The sequence below is a fragment of the Neltuma alba genome, unplaced genomic scaffold (assembly GCF_004799145.2).
Source record: "Neltuma alba isolate B1F8T4 unplaced genomic scaffold, ASM479914v2 tig00012727_pilon, whole genome shotgun sequence".
NCBI lineage: Eukaryota > Viridiplantae > Streptophyta > Magnoliopsida > Fabales > Fabaceae > Neltuma > Neltuma alba.
Window position 1 is genome coordinate 684,910 of NW_021637149.1, and position 15,164 is coordinate 700,073.

At 32.1% G+C, this 15,164-nt stretch overlaps 1 protein-coding gene and 1 pseudogene across 3 annotated transcripts in view; one reads left to right on the forward strand and one right to left on the reverse strand.

Moving 5' to 3' along the window:
- The window catches only part of LOC114730315 (uncharacterized), a 30,014-nt gene that overhangs the window by 10,905 nt on the left and 3,945 nt on the right, over positions 1-15,164 (reverse strand). The window lies entirely within an intron of this gene.
- LOC114730301 (secoisolariciresinol dehydrogenase-like) lies at positions 9,114-14,478 on the forward strand (annotated as a pseudogene).

Sequence of the window (15,164 nt, forward strand, 5' to 3'; positions counted from 1 at the left end):
GGTCGAAATTCAAATAACTGATTTTCCAAGAAGAAGCTTAACAACCATCTTAAGTACATCCCTCGTTTTCACTCTGAATTCAAACTAATGACACGTGGTGGGAACAAGATAATAAGTCAAAAATCTAATATTAATACAATATCGAATCATCCACATTAAGGGGGTGTTTGGATAAGAACAAAACTATGGTTTCAGAAGTGCTTTTACGGTATACGAGGTAAATATATGGATGAATTTGTCTCGATTTGCGGAAAAGTGCTTCTGAAAAGTGATTATGGGGTGTTCCAAACACCCCCTAAGTTTTCTAAAAGGTATGTCGACTTTTAATTTTTCATATTTTTAAAAGAGTTAATGAAAAAGTGAAAAAAAAAATGAAAACGATAACAGGCACATCAAGATCAGATATTATGGGTCGTAATGGGCTCTCCGTTTGATCAGGCTCAATGCTCAAGATACAGCCCAACGTCTGATGCTTCTTAGTTCAAACTTAAACCCCTTCATTAAATTATGGAAGGGTGAGTGCGTGTTGTGGTACTGGACATGACCCACTTCATTAAATTGCAGAAAAGGGCTTCATTAACTTCAATCCCTCTCTTCCTCACTCCCTTTTTTCATATCTAATTAGAAACTCAAATTATGTGCTTTCAAGTAGCGAATGGCTTAATTGTCGCCAATAGTGGACAAAAATGCATTATCCTAAGAAACCTTATACCCAATACGAGTAATCTTATTTTTAATAATTCCTCAAGAAAAATGCGGTGGGCCTGTCAATCATATTCATACCCGGACTTTTCTCAACTATGATATTCACTCTATTTAATAAGCTAAGTTGTTTGAGAAAATGGGAAGAAATTAAAAGCATAATCTGATCCCACATAATAATGAGTAGCCCGAGCTCCGCGGTCAATATTCAATAACAACCATCATTTTCAGTCTAATTTAATTTCCACATGTGAGACAAAAGTATGTATTTGCATCCCGAGCTAGCTTCGAAATTCACTCTAATTTCAAATATGCAATTTCGCGGAAGGCTCCTTCCAATATGTAGAACAAAAAATTTTCTATGACACCTAGCTAAAAGCAAGAAACAAAACAAAAAAGGGATTATAGTAATAAAAAAAAAAAAAAAATTGGAAAAAAATAGTACTTGTCATCATGAAATACCTTGGCCAATTGCTTTCATAAAGGTGACCTTGGGGTCTTTACCGAAGAAAATTCAACCAAAGGGGGGGCATCACATAACAAAACGACAACTGATCACCAACTCTTTGATTTCACTCTAATTTAATTTCCACATGTGAGACAAAAGTATGTACCTGCGTCCTGAGCTAGGTTCGAAATTCACCATCCTGCACTCTAATTTCAAATATGCAACTTCGAGGAAAGCTCCTTCCAATATGAAGAACAAAAAATTTTCTATGACACCTAGCTAAAAGCAAAAAGCAAGCCCTTGGGGCCTTTACCGAAGAAAATTCAACGAAAGGAATTAATGCAGGTATCTAAAGTGGCTTAGAGAGCCAAGGAATTAGAAAATGGCAAATAGAAGTACTCCTCCGGTCCTTAATATATGACCTAATTATTGAGTTGGTTTTAATCCTAAATATAAGACTCATTTCTTATATTTATCTATTTTTTTTAAATTATCCCTATGGATACTCCCTCAACTATAATCAAGTAGAAAAGGGAGATGTGGTATTAAGAAAAATAATTATGGTGTTATAAGAAAAATGTGTCACATTTCTTATAATTAACTAACTTACCTAACTTCTTTAATATAATCAAATTAGTTAACTACGTCTTCTATTAAGAACAAGAGAAGTATAATATGATCCGTCATAATGAATGGCCCAAGCTCCATCATGGTCAACATTCAATAACAATCATTTTCACTCTAATTTCCAATCGATCTACACCACGCCAAAGAAAAAGTACGTATTTACGTCCCAAGCTTCAAGTTAGAACTATCACCTGCGCTCTAATTTCAAATTGATACAGTTTCGTGGAAAGCTCCATTCAACTGCTATAAGAAAATACTAATGTTGAACAACAAACTTTCTACGAGACCTTAGAGCAAAAAAACAAAACAAAACAAGAAGGATTATATTCAAGAAAAACGGAAAATCATTGGGGGGGGGGGAGTAGCACTTGTCGTCAAGAAATACCTTGGCCAATTGCTTTCGAAAGAGAGACCTTGAAGTCCTTACTGAAGAAAATTTGACCAAAGGATTATACAAAGATTGATAACAACTGATCACTAGCTATTTCCTGGAAATTTCTTGGCGTGTTTGAGTTAAATCAATTTATTTTTGATCAAGTATCAAAACCACTCCCATCAACCTAAGTTTGCTTTATGGTAATTATTATATTATAAAATTCTGAGTCAACTAAGGTCCACGACTTAATCAGTTATGATTGGTTTGTCATGAATATCCTTTTGCCCCAACAATGTAGAAATTTCTCTCAAAACAAGGCAAATTAAAGTGTATTCCAAACTTCACGGCCATATTATTCATCTTAAAGTGATTATTAATATAACTAAATATACAATATTACTTATTAGCAAGAAGACGCAGTAACCATGATTAAAATTGCGGCTAACCCAGGAAATATAAATCAGCAAAGTCCGTGTGTTTTGGCCCCATGTAATAAATTATATTAGACTGAGAAGAGTCGTCACAAAGCTGCAATGATCTTACCTTATGGCTAGAACTACTGACACCTAGCACTTCTCTTAAACTTTTCTTAAACGTGAGGTTATAAGATTGAACTTTTAGTAAATGGTACTACCTTCGATTCTTAATATAAGACTCTATTTGATTTTTATTTTAGTCCTAAACATAAGATTTCAATCCACTTTGTCTCTCATATTTACTCAATTTTTTTCAAGATAGTCTTTCTAATAATTATAGTTCTAGTTAATACACTTGATTAGTAAGAATATTTTAAGAAATAAAACACCTATTTAAGACAAATAACTAATTCAACTTATTTTCTTAATCTCCTCAAAGTAGTCAACTGGCTCTTATAATTAAGATTGGAAGTAGTATCATGATCGATGAGTGCGAAAATTATAATTGGAAAAAAAAAAGGGCTGAAAAGGTGCCATTGTTTTGGCGTCCATATGAAGTGCTATTATTTATTTTTTTTGGGGTCAAAGAAGTGCTAAGTTAAATAGACTTGAAAATTAAACCTGTATTGGTGCTGCTATCATTTCACCTTCATTGTAGGATAACTTTCTTGGACACTTTAACGGGGCAGTTTCATTTGGACTGATCAAGCATTAATTTATTAAGTATAGTATTACTTTCTGTTTTTAATATAAAACTTATTTTATAATATAATATATACTATAAAATAAGTTTTATATTGAGGATCAGAAAAGTAAATAATTAAAAGTAGTTGCCTAGTTGGATGTCTGAAAATATTTTTTCTTATTCTGCCATCATTAAACGCAGTTTAGCTATAGTCTATCGTTACATTATAAAGGGGGAGCACTCATTGGCGTTTTTGGAAAAAAGGATCGCATCAAATTTTCATTGAACTGTGTAATATTTTTTATATTTGATAAAAAAATATTAGTAAATTGTTTTTTGTATATGCTATTTTTGGTTCTAAATATAAGACTTAGTTTATAGAGTAAATTGTACTACAAATTAAGTCATATATTTAGAACCAAAACTAGCATGGGTCTATATATATAATAATGGAAGAGTGGTATAATGAAAAATAAACGACTTTAAGATCTTTATACTCTAAAATTATGAGTTAATGGGGCCAATAAAAATTGATCAGTTGGTGAGAATTTAACATGTAGTCGATGAAGTTTTGAATTCAAGTTTTGCTGTCAAAACAAGAAATTTGTGGGTGAACAATTTGCAAGTGCTTTTTAAATCGGAAGGCGTATATATCTAGTTCTTAATATTCCTTCGATCCTTGATATAAGACCCATTTAACTAATTTGATTAGATTAAAAAAAGTAGGGAAGTTAGTTAATTATATAAAAAGTGACACATTTTTCTTAAAACACCATAATCATCTTTCTTAATACCCCATCTCCCTTTTCTATTTAATTATGGTTGAGATAATATCCATAGGGGTAATTTAGAGAAAATTGATAAATATGAGAAATTGGTCTTATATTTAGGAACAAAATCAACTTAAAAATTGGGTCCTATATTAAAGACCGGAGGAGTAATTAATACTCAATTCATTTAAAGTTTTCTTTATTTATTAAAAAAAAAAAGGTCAAAGATTTTCTTCTGTTTCCCCCGTATTAAAATCCCCCTCAAAACGAATATAGTTTATCACTAATTTTCCAACTTCCAAGACTCACGCCAGTCTATCATTTCCCTCTTATCTTAAATGACGTCGTGTTGTAAGGGGACCGGTCAAGTTTTTTTTTTTTTGGGATTAAATGGAAAATACATACATACACATATAAATATACTAATGCATTACGTACCAGAATGAATATATAAAAAAAATCATAATCTGGTCAAAAAATAAAAAATTTTATGAAAAAATTGACGAAATGTGAAAAGAAAAATAGGCACATAACTCAAGGATTTTTTTTCACAAATGACAACTAAAGCAAAAAAAAATTTTCAAGAAGAAACAAACAATTTATTAGAAAAACCGGTGACAGTCACGAAACATTTGTTTGGGTAACTAGTTTCACAAAAAAGACTTGGAATACTTTAGAAAAGAAAATATAATGAGGTAAAAAAAACAACAACAATTCAACAAAGGCAACGATTAATTAATTGCACCATCCATGAGAGGATTGATGAAAAAACGTCGCCCACGTATTTTTTTATTACTGAATTTCTAAGCCGATAATGTTAGAGAGTACTGATTTCTTAAAAATTTGAATTACAAATTAAATCTTATATTAAGAATCACAGGTAGTAATAGATTCAGTACTTAGAAATCTGAGTTGGCAATGTTAGGGATACTTGTACATAGAGAGTGTGTGATTTTTAGACGATGAAGTTAAATTGTTTCCACATATTGTAATAATTTTGACTAGGAAAACATATTGGGGCAGTGTCGGAAATTTACTTTCATTTCTTCTGTCAGTCATAGTACCATTAGTTTTAATACAAAAGTTCATTTAATTTATGTTTTGGTTCTAAATATAAGATTTCAATCCATTTTGTTTATCATATTTTTTTTAAGGTAGTCTTTATAATAATAGTAATTTTAACCATGTAATAATGGTAATTTTGGTCAATACACTTGATTAATATGAATATTTAAAAAAAAACAACACCTATTATTGTAAATAACTAACTTAACTGATTTTTTTAATCTATTCAAATTAGTTATCTAATTTTTATATTAAAGATCAGATACAGTATTTTATATGATTTTCATCCTATTCAAAAAGTTGTTTTGGAAAAAATGGCGGAGGGAAGTATAATCTGACCCCACATATTCAATCGTGACGGCCCAAGCTCTACGGTCAATATTCAATAGCACCCATTTTCACTGTAATTTAATTTCCACGTCACAAAGAAAAGCAGGGCTGCGTAAAGGCCAGTTTGGACCCGACTATATATATCAATATGAAACCTCGTTTGAAAAATGATCGGGCTAAAAATTTTAGTTTGTATGGACGGACCGATCCAGTCTGATTAGGCTAACATAATAAGTGAATAGTACATAATAATACCATATCGAGTTATATTAAAGGGGTGTTTGATATCCTCCAAACCATGGTTTCAGAAGCACTTTTTCATAAAACGAGGTAAATTCCTCCATATATTTATTTCGTAAACTGTAAAAGTACTTTTAAAATCATGGTTTGGTTTCTATCCAAACACTCCCTAAGTTTTCTAAAAAGTATGTCAATTTTTAGTTTTTATTTTTCTTAAAGTGTTAATGAAAAATTGAATAAATATGAACATTAAAATATATTTCCATAGAAGCTGCTGGTGGAGATCAGATACTGTGGGTCATAATGGGCTCGCCGTTTGATCAAGCCCATTATACAGCCCAATGGTTTTTTTGGGAAATAAGACAAAATGATATATACAAGACAATAGGTGTTTAAATATTACAATAAGATAATAAGCAGCCCGATGTCTGATGCACCAGCGACTTTACATGTAAAGTTATGGTAAATAAATAAATGAGAAAATTGCAAATAAAGACCCTCAGTATGTAAAATTGTGATTCGAGACCCTAAATTTGGAAAATAACAAATAAGGATTAGGTCTCACTTTTACAAATATAAAATGTGGGTGAAATGTCTAAAATATCCCTCAATCAAATTGTGATTTGGTCTACTGAAGTTGTCATTCCCTAAAGTGAACTTGTCATTTCCTATTGTCAACTCGTCATTTGGCATATTTTCAGCCAAGTTGTGATTTGATCTACTGAAATTATCATTCGCTAAAGTGAACTTGTCATTTTTTATCATTTGGCTGATGGACATTTCATACATTTCACCATGATTTCATATTTGCAAAAGTGGGATCAAGTCCTTATTTACTATTTTCCAAATTCAAGGTCCCAAGTCCCAATTTCACATATTAGGAGTCTGTATTTGTAATTTTTCCTAAATAAATCACCATCCACGTCATCGTCATTATTTATAAAATTTGAATTACAAATCTTGTTGGGATGGACCCTCCAAAATGTGTAATGTGCCCTTCCTTACATGTGTGTGTATGTATATTATTTCCCCACATTGAAGTCCTGTTTAAAATTGAAACTAAATAGCATTCACATGTCAAGTTGAAGTTTTCCTTTTCCTATAAAAAATGTATTTGATTTGAAACGTTTAGATTGGGCGGAGCATATGAGTTAGACGTGATATTGTTAGAGAATATAACAACATTATACTACTTCCGATTCTTAATATAAGACCTCGTTTAACTTTTATTTTGGTTCTAAATATAAGACCCAATCCACATTGTCTCTAATATTTATACATTTTTTTCCAAGATAGTCCTTCTAACAATAGTAGTTTTAGCCAATACACTTGATTAGTAAGGATATTTTAGGAAAGACAACAGCTATTTATGACAAATAACTAACTTAACTTCTTTCCTTAATCTTTTCAAATTAATCAACTAGCTTTTATAATTAGGACCGGAGGTAGTATTAAAAAATGTACTCGTATTTGATTTGAAACGTTTTGATTGGGCAGAGCATCTGAATTAAACGTAATATTGTTGGAGAATATAATAACATTATATTAAAAATCTAAGAAACACATTATTAATACCTGTTATGTTAAAAATCTTACAAGTCCTAAAAATTTGGAGAATGTAATGAGTCATTGGAGAAGAAAAAATAACAAGCTTATTAGAACCTACCAGAACACAATAAACGTGAATCCAAACGTGATCAAGGGATTATAATTAATTCAATTTATTATTCCAAAATTGATATATTATATACCCACATTAGATTCATTTAAAATTCTCATCACCATCATTTTAAAATAATAAATTAATTCATTTCGGGTGGCAACACTTTTCAGCTCACTCATACAAATCAAGACAAGAATGCCCACATCATTGATGGGGCAGGTTTGGTAATTGGTACATTCAAAAGAAAGGTAATGCTCTGATGCGTAAAATAAAATATATGTAGAATTTGTTACATATTTTTCATCATAATCGAATATTTATGTGGCATTAGCTAGCTAAAATTAAAACAAATGTTATATGTATCGTGGATGTCCCGTGGTTGATTAGAAAGTAAGAAAATTACTACTTCAGATTTGGCTTGAAAAAAGACAAATAAAAAAAAAAAAGATGAAAAAGGCAATGGGCTTATTTAGTTTCTTGTTTTAAAAATGATTTGTTATTTTTAAAAACAGGAAAATAAAAAAATTGTTTAGTAATTTGTTTTTAGTTGATTGTTTTAAAAAACAAAAAAAAAGCAACATATTTCTAAAAACCAAAAAACCAAAACAATTTTTACATGTTTTTTTTATTTTTATTTTTATGTTTTTTATTTTTTGTTTTGAAAAGTTTCGAGAAATTTTCTCCTCTTCTCATTTACTTCCACCACTTATCATTACCAGCAACAATTATCACCTACCAAGTATGGTTTTTTATGGTTTTTTTCAAACATAATTTTTTAAAATTATTATCCAAATAAATTATTTTGTTTTTTGTTTTCAAAATTTATTCTAAAAAATAATTTTATAAAATTGTTTTGAGAAGGAAAAAACAAAGAACAAAAACAAACAGACCCAAAATCCCCCCAACTCATACGCATGAAACAAATCAGAAGGCTTATACTAAGCAAAAGTCTCCCAAACAATCTACTACATACCAAGCTATTTATCTGTAACAATCTACTTCTCCGATTATTAATATAAAACCTATTTAATTAATTTTATTAGATTAAAAAAGTTAGGTAAGTTAGTTAATTATAAAAAAAATGACATATTTTTCCTAAAAACACCATAATCATCTTCCTTAATACCTCTTTTATTTGATTATAGTTAAGGGAATATTTATAAGAGTAATTTAAAAAAATTGATAAATATGATAAATAGGTCTTATATTTAGAATCAAAATCAACTTAATAATTACGTCCTATATTAAAGATCGGAGGAGTACTAAAAAGAAGGAAACAAATTGACTGTCTCAGTCTACCAAATAATTGCTAAATATTTGAATCACTTTTCATTCGATTTATCTTAATTACAGTTGATGACTTTTAAGGTGTGTGATAAAAGTCTCGTGTCATCCTATATTTCTCTAACCAGCTCTTGAATTGTCGTAAACAGAGCGCATGGGAACGATCTTTGGCATTAAGTAGACTGATGAGCATCAAGAGCTTGTCACCGTTGTGCCCCATTCATATCTATTAATTCGTATGGTTCAGATTCAATTATTCTTTACTTTTTATTTTCAATATAAAAATATTCTAATGTGCATAAAATTTGAAATAAAGATAAACCAGAGGAATAAAAGCCAGAGGTTTAAACTGGACCATGACTCTTATCCACGCCGAATGAAAACGACCAATCATATGTGCTCTATGGCCCACCTCGTCCTCTGTTATTATGTACCACACAGCTAAATTCGAACCAACACACGTAATTAGTTGAAGATTGGCATTGAAGAAGGCTGAAAAGCTCCATCATGGGAAGTGCCTCCATGCTAGCCTCTGCTGCCATGAGAAGGTAGGCCAAAATTAGAGCTTCATCTGTCAGTTAATGGAACTATCAACTTCCCATTATGTTTCAAGTTTTAATATGTATCCTTGTAAGTAAAATCATTCACTTTCAGACTTGAAGGTAAGGTGGCTCTGATCACAGGCGGCGCAAGTGGAATTGGTGAGTGTACTGCAAGGCTCTTCTCTCCAAAATGACTTGGGTCACTCCGTTTCCAAAAGCATCACAGATTCTTCATCATCTTCTTCTTCCTCTTCTTCTGCTACGTCCATTGCGACGTCACAAAGGAAAAGGACATCGAAAACGCAGTGGACGCTGCGGTTTCGAAGTACGGCAGGCTTGACATCATGTTCAACAGCGCTGGTATCGTCGGTGTCAATAAAACCAGCATCCTCGAAAACCACAAATCTGAATTCGAGGAGGTCATTAACGTGAATCTGATTGGTGTGTTTCTGGGGACCAAGCATGCAGCGAGGGTGATGGTCTCCGCATGACGTGGCAGCATTATATCAACGGCTAGTGTTTGTGGCTGTATCGGTGGGGTGGCCTCACATGCGTCCCCGAGCTCCAAGCATGCAGTGGTGGGCTTGACCAGGAACACCGCCGTGGAGCTCGGACGATTTGGGATTCGGGTGAACTGTGTGTCGCCGTACGTGGTGGCGACACCGTTGGCCAAGGATTTCTTCAGGCTTGATGATGAGGAAGTCCATGGGGTTTATTCTAACCTTAAAGGTGCAAAGCTTGAACCTCAAGATGTGGCTGAGACGGCACTGTACTTGGCAAGTGACCAGTTCGAATATGTGAGTGGCCACAAATCCTACAATTCTGGGTTTAATAACTTCTTATTACGACCTGAGTATGGGACGATTCGCTCAAAGACTTCAAAACCTAATAATTATATATATCAGAAGATTAAATTAAATCAAAAAATATAAAAATATATCTTTTTTAATATTTAAATTTTGGTAAAAACATATAAAGTAAAACTGAAGAGATGCATATATGAGAGGGGAAAGGCACTTGGTTCAGAAAGTGATTCTTAATTTTATCGATGGCCTCGTATTTCACTCCTCCGCGTTATCATGATATTGAGAGAGAGAAAGGGGGGTTATAGTGACATAATTAAAAATCGTTGAATGTCTGAAAATATTTTCTTTCTTGCTTTGTATGTCCATCGTCAAACACAGTTAAGTTGTTGTCTATCACTAGATAAAAGATGGGAAGTATTTAGGAATTAGTTTTAAGTTTAAAATTATTTGAGAATATTTTGAGTTTACACAAAAAGAAAAAAGAGTGAGAGTACTCATGGGTTTTTGAAAAAGAGATGGCATCAAATATTGAACTACGCAATATTCTTTCATTAAAAACGCTCTCAAGACAAGGGCAAAATATAGTTTATCACTAATTTTCCAATTTCGCAGCCTCAAGACCATCTATCATTTATTCATTTTCCCTCCGGTACCTTAATTTAATGACGTGTGGTGAGGGGGTCAAGATATTATTCTCGGATTAAATGGAATACACACACTCTTTCAGTTATAAATATAAGACCTATTTTGCAATATAGTTTATATTATAAGATATGTCTTATATTTAAAACTAGAGGAGCCTAATATATTACCAAAATGAATTAAAATTTTCTTTAAAATATATCAATTTTAATCTATAAATTTGTAAACAAATTATGAAAACAATTGGAGAAATGTGAAAAGAAAAATATGCACATAACTCGGGAATTTTTTCACAGGTGAGAATGAAAGAAAAAATGATTTCAAGAAAAAGCAAACAATTGATTAGAAAAATAGTGACAGTCACGAAATAGGTTTTTGGAAAATATTACTTTGAAAATAAATCTCTGAATTGCTAGTGTTGGAGATCACTGTTGAGAGCATGTAATTCTTTAGACGATTAAGTTAAATGATTTCCTGACGATATAATAATCTTGACTCGGATCGGAAGACATATTGGGACAAAATAGTCTCAACCATTTTATATGATTTTCACTCTACTCAAAAAGTTGTTTGAAAAAGTGGCGAAGAGAAGTATAATCTGGTCCCACATATTGAATGGTGACTCAATAACACTATCATTTTCACTCTGATTTAATTTCCATCTCTGACAAAGAAAAGTATATAGTTTCTTCAATTCATGGAACAAAAACATGAACTATTTCCTTGCAGTTTGTTGACGTGTTTAAATATAATTAAATCAAATTATTTTCAAGTATCAAAAACCACTCCCACACGCAAATACTTGCTCCTTTTGCCGCCACAATGTCGAAATTCAAATAACTGATCTTCCAAGAAGCTTTAGGCCATCTTACATCGATCTATTGTTTTCATTCTGAATTCAAATTACATGCGGGGACAAGAAAAAGGATATTTTTCTCATGCATGAACAAGATAATAAGTGAATAATATATAATAATAAAATTGAAATTTTAAAATTTTAATAAAAAGATGTAAAATAAAAATTGATAAAAAACGATTAAAGAGAAAATGATAAAAAATATTGTGAATATTGTAAAAGCCCAAATCAGATATTTTCACGAAAATGTATTGTCATCTGCAAGTCAGTTATCGTTAAAACCTGTTAAAGGATTATAACGAATGATGATTTGAGATTTTACAATTTTTACTATCCTTATTTTTCATTCTTCCTTAATTAAAAGTTTTTAACATTACTTTTCTTAATATTCCGTTTCATTTCCCTCCATTCAAATGGAACATACATATACGCTCTCACCAAGTCACCATATTTTAATTTGCGTTTTTACCCTTTACTCAAGCTGATTGCCATGGAAACTGTATTTAATTCGAGACAACAGGTTGTATCGATGAGTAAGAGAGAAAAAGAAAAGGGGGGAAAAAAAGGTCTAACACGCAGTAAAAGTTATGGTCAATAAATAAATCAAGATCCTCGTCATCGTCATTATATAAAATTTGAACCGCACTCATCACAAAATCATTCCACAAACCTTGTTGGGATGGACCCACCAAAACGTGTAACGTGTGCGTGTAAATATATATATATATATATATATATATATATATGACCGTCTTTAATCTTGTTTAAAAATCAAGTTAAATGGCATTCACATGTCAAGTTAAAGTTTTTTTTCCTATCAAAATTAACCCAAAAAAAGGATTTGATTTGAAAAGTTTTGATTGGGCAGAGCATGAACAAGACGTGATATTGTTGGACAATCTAATAATTTCTCAAAAGCAAAATGGAAGAAACACATTATTAATATACCTGCTATATTAAAAATCTTAGAAGTCCTATAAAAACGTGAAACTTGATAATTTGAATTTATAGAGTCCCTTTTGGCCAAAACAGAAAAACAAAAACAAGAAGAATTTATAGGGTCCCTCATATCACTATAGCGCAGAGAATTGAAATAATCATGCTTATAATAACTTTAGACTGTAACTTTATGTCAAAAATAGTTTACGGTATTTTCGCATATCCAAGACAAGAAATATATCCTTTAGACCGTCGGTACGTAATTTAAGCCATTGAAGTCTTTTAATTAAGTGAAAAATTTGCCAAATTTAAATATTTGAATATAATTTAAGAAAGTTAGCTAAAAATTGCAAAGGTTTTTCTTTTCCTTTAAAAGAGAGAGGGAAAATAGAATGAGTCATTGGAGAATAAAAAATAACAAGCTTATCAGAACCTGCGGAAAAAAAAAAAAACTCATAAAATAAACGTGAATCGAAACACGATCAAGGGATTATAACTTTAATTCAATTTATTTATTCTCAAATACATGTCACCTCGATCTTGATTGGTGAAGCCATATTTGGTGGATCTCATTCCTTACTTTTTTCTTACCAATGATTAGTTAAAAGATTATCAACTTCGAGATCTCATGATTCATGAATTCATTTAAATCTCCCATCATTATCGATCCAAAATAATAAAAAATTGACATATTACAAACCCACATTAATTAGATGCATTTAAAATTCTCATCCTTATCATTTTAAAATAAATAAAATAATTTATTTCATGTGTCTAGCAAAAAGGGGAAAAAAAGAAAGAGAGAAAGAAACCTCCGGTTCTCTAGAATAGGAGGGAGTAATTTATTTCACTATACAATATCTTTCAGTTCGCTGACCAGTAATCAAGACAAGAAGGCACACATCATTAATAGAGCAGGTTTGGTATATTGGAAATTAAAGAAAGTTAATTCTTTTATGCGTAAAATAAAATACTCATATAGGTATAATTCATTATGTATTTTTCATCAAGTCGAATATTTATACGGCATTAGTTTGTTAAAATCAAACCAATTTGTTATGTCATGTCCGTCCTGGGGTTCGAAAGTAAGAAGATTTGTACTTCAGGTTTTGCTTAAAAGAAAAAGACAGAAAAAGATGAGAAAGGCAAAATCTCCCCATTTACACACATAGAACAAATGAGAAGACTTATATATTTATATCCAATACTAGTATGTAGGGTTTAGATTTTTCACTTTTTTTTTAATTAAAAAAATACGGAAAGTGGTTTTGGCTACAATTTAATTAGTGAATGAAAGCCGGAGGTTTCGATTGGACCATGCCAATTAAAAGAAAGCCATACTTCAATTCTGTTTGTGGGTGGGGGGAAGGGGAAAAAAAAAAATTACCCACCCGAGTACGGGTTCACTGTATTTGAAATCGACCATTCATGTGTCCTCTGTTATATAACGCACAGCAAAACTCGAACCAACACACCATGGGAAGTGCCTCCATGTTAGCCTCGGTAGCAATGAGAAGGTAAGCAAAAATTATAACTTCATCCATCAATTAATGGAACTCAACTTGCCAATATGTTTCAAGTTTTGATATGTATCCTTGCAAGTAAAATCATTCATCACTTTCATGCTTGAAGGTAAGGTGGCTCTGATCACCGGCGGCGCAAGCGGTATTGGTGAGTCTGCTGTAAAGCTCTTCTCGCAGCACGGAGCGAAAGTGGCGATCACCGATATCCAAGATGAGTTGGGTCACTCAGTTTCCAAGAGCATCACAGATTCTTCATATTCTTCCTCCTCTTCTTCTGCTACCTACGTCCATTGCGACGTGACGAAGGAGAAGGACATCGAAAACGCAGTGGAAACTGCGGTTTCGAAGTACGGCAAGCTTGACATCATATTCAGCATCGCTGGTATTGTCGGTGATAACAAAACTAACATCCCCGAGCACCACAAATCCGAATTCGAGGAAGTCGTTAACGTGCATCTCATCGGTGTTTCTGGGGACCAAGCACGCTGCGAGGGTGATGGTACCTATCAATTTCAAGTTAGGGTGATGGTACAAATCCTTAAATGCATCCTCAGTGAGCTCTGAGCTAGGATCCTCAGATGAAAAGTTTTCATGCCTATAACAGGAAAATCTCCATTTCTAGAATGGAGTGATAATTGAAGTTAGGCTAATGGAAAGAAGGCAAAATAAACCCTAGCATATCAATTTCACGCAGTAGCTAATCATATGTTTTCCTCAATAAGACGATTCTTAATCAAATGCACAGATTAGATGCTCAGAGATATTAGTAGAAAAGGGTGCGAACAAAAGAAATTGTACATAACAAATGCAATGAAGTTAGGTACTTTGTATTTTGTGTCATAGACACTGAATTTAACAACTCTTAAATTAACTGCCATAGTGCCGTGCCTTGGTACATTCCCACCTTTCAAAAAAGGTCCAATAAACATCACAAGATTAAATGAAGTGAAAGACAGGATCCCTTAGCCTTACGAATAATAATGTATTATTGCCCTTGTAGATTATGATTTCTTTTGTTATCGACTAAATAGAGTGGATGCTAATGATTGAAATCCTAACCTTGGCTTCCTTTTAACCAATCCTGTAACCTCAAAATAGGCAACTAATCACCATTATTTTCTTTTCTCCATGACTCTAGTGCAGATTACATTATTTACTGGGTTTCTTGTCTCATGCTGTATGTCTGTCCTGCCCTGTAATTTTGTGATCTACTGCAATTGTGGACTTCATAGTATTTGACCACACAACAA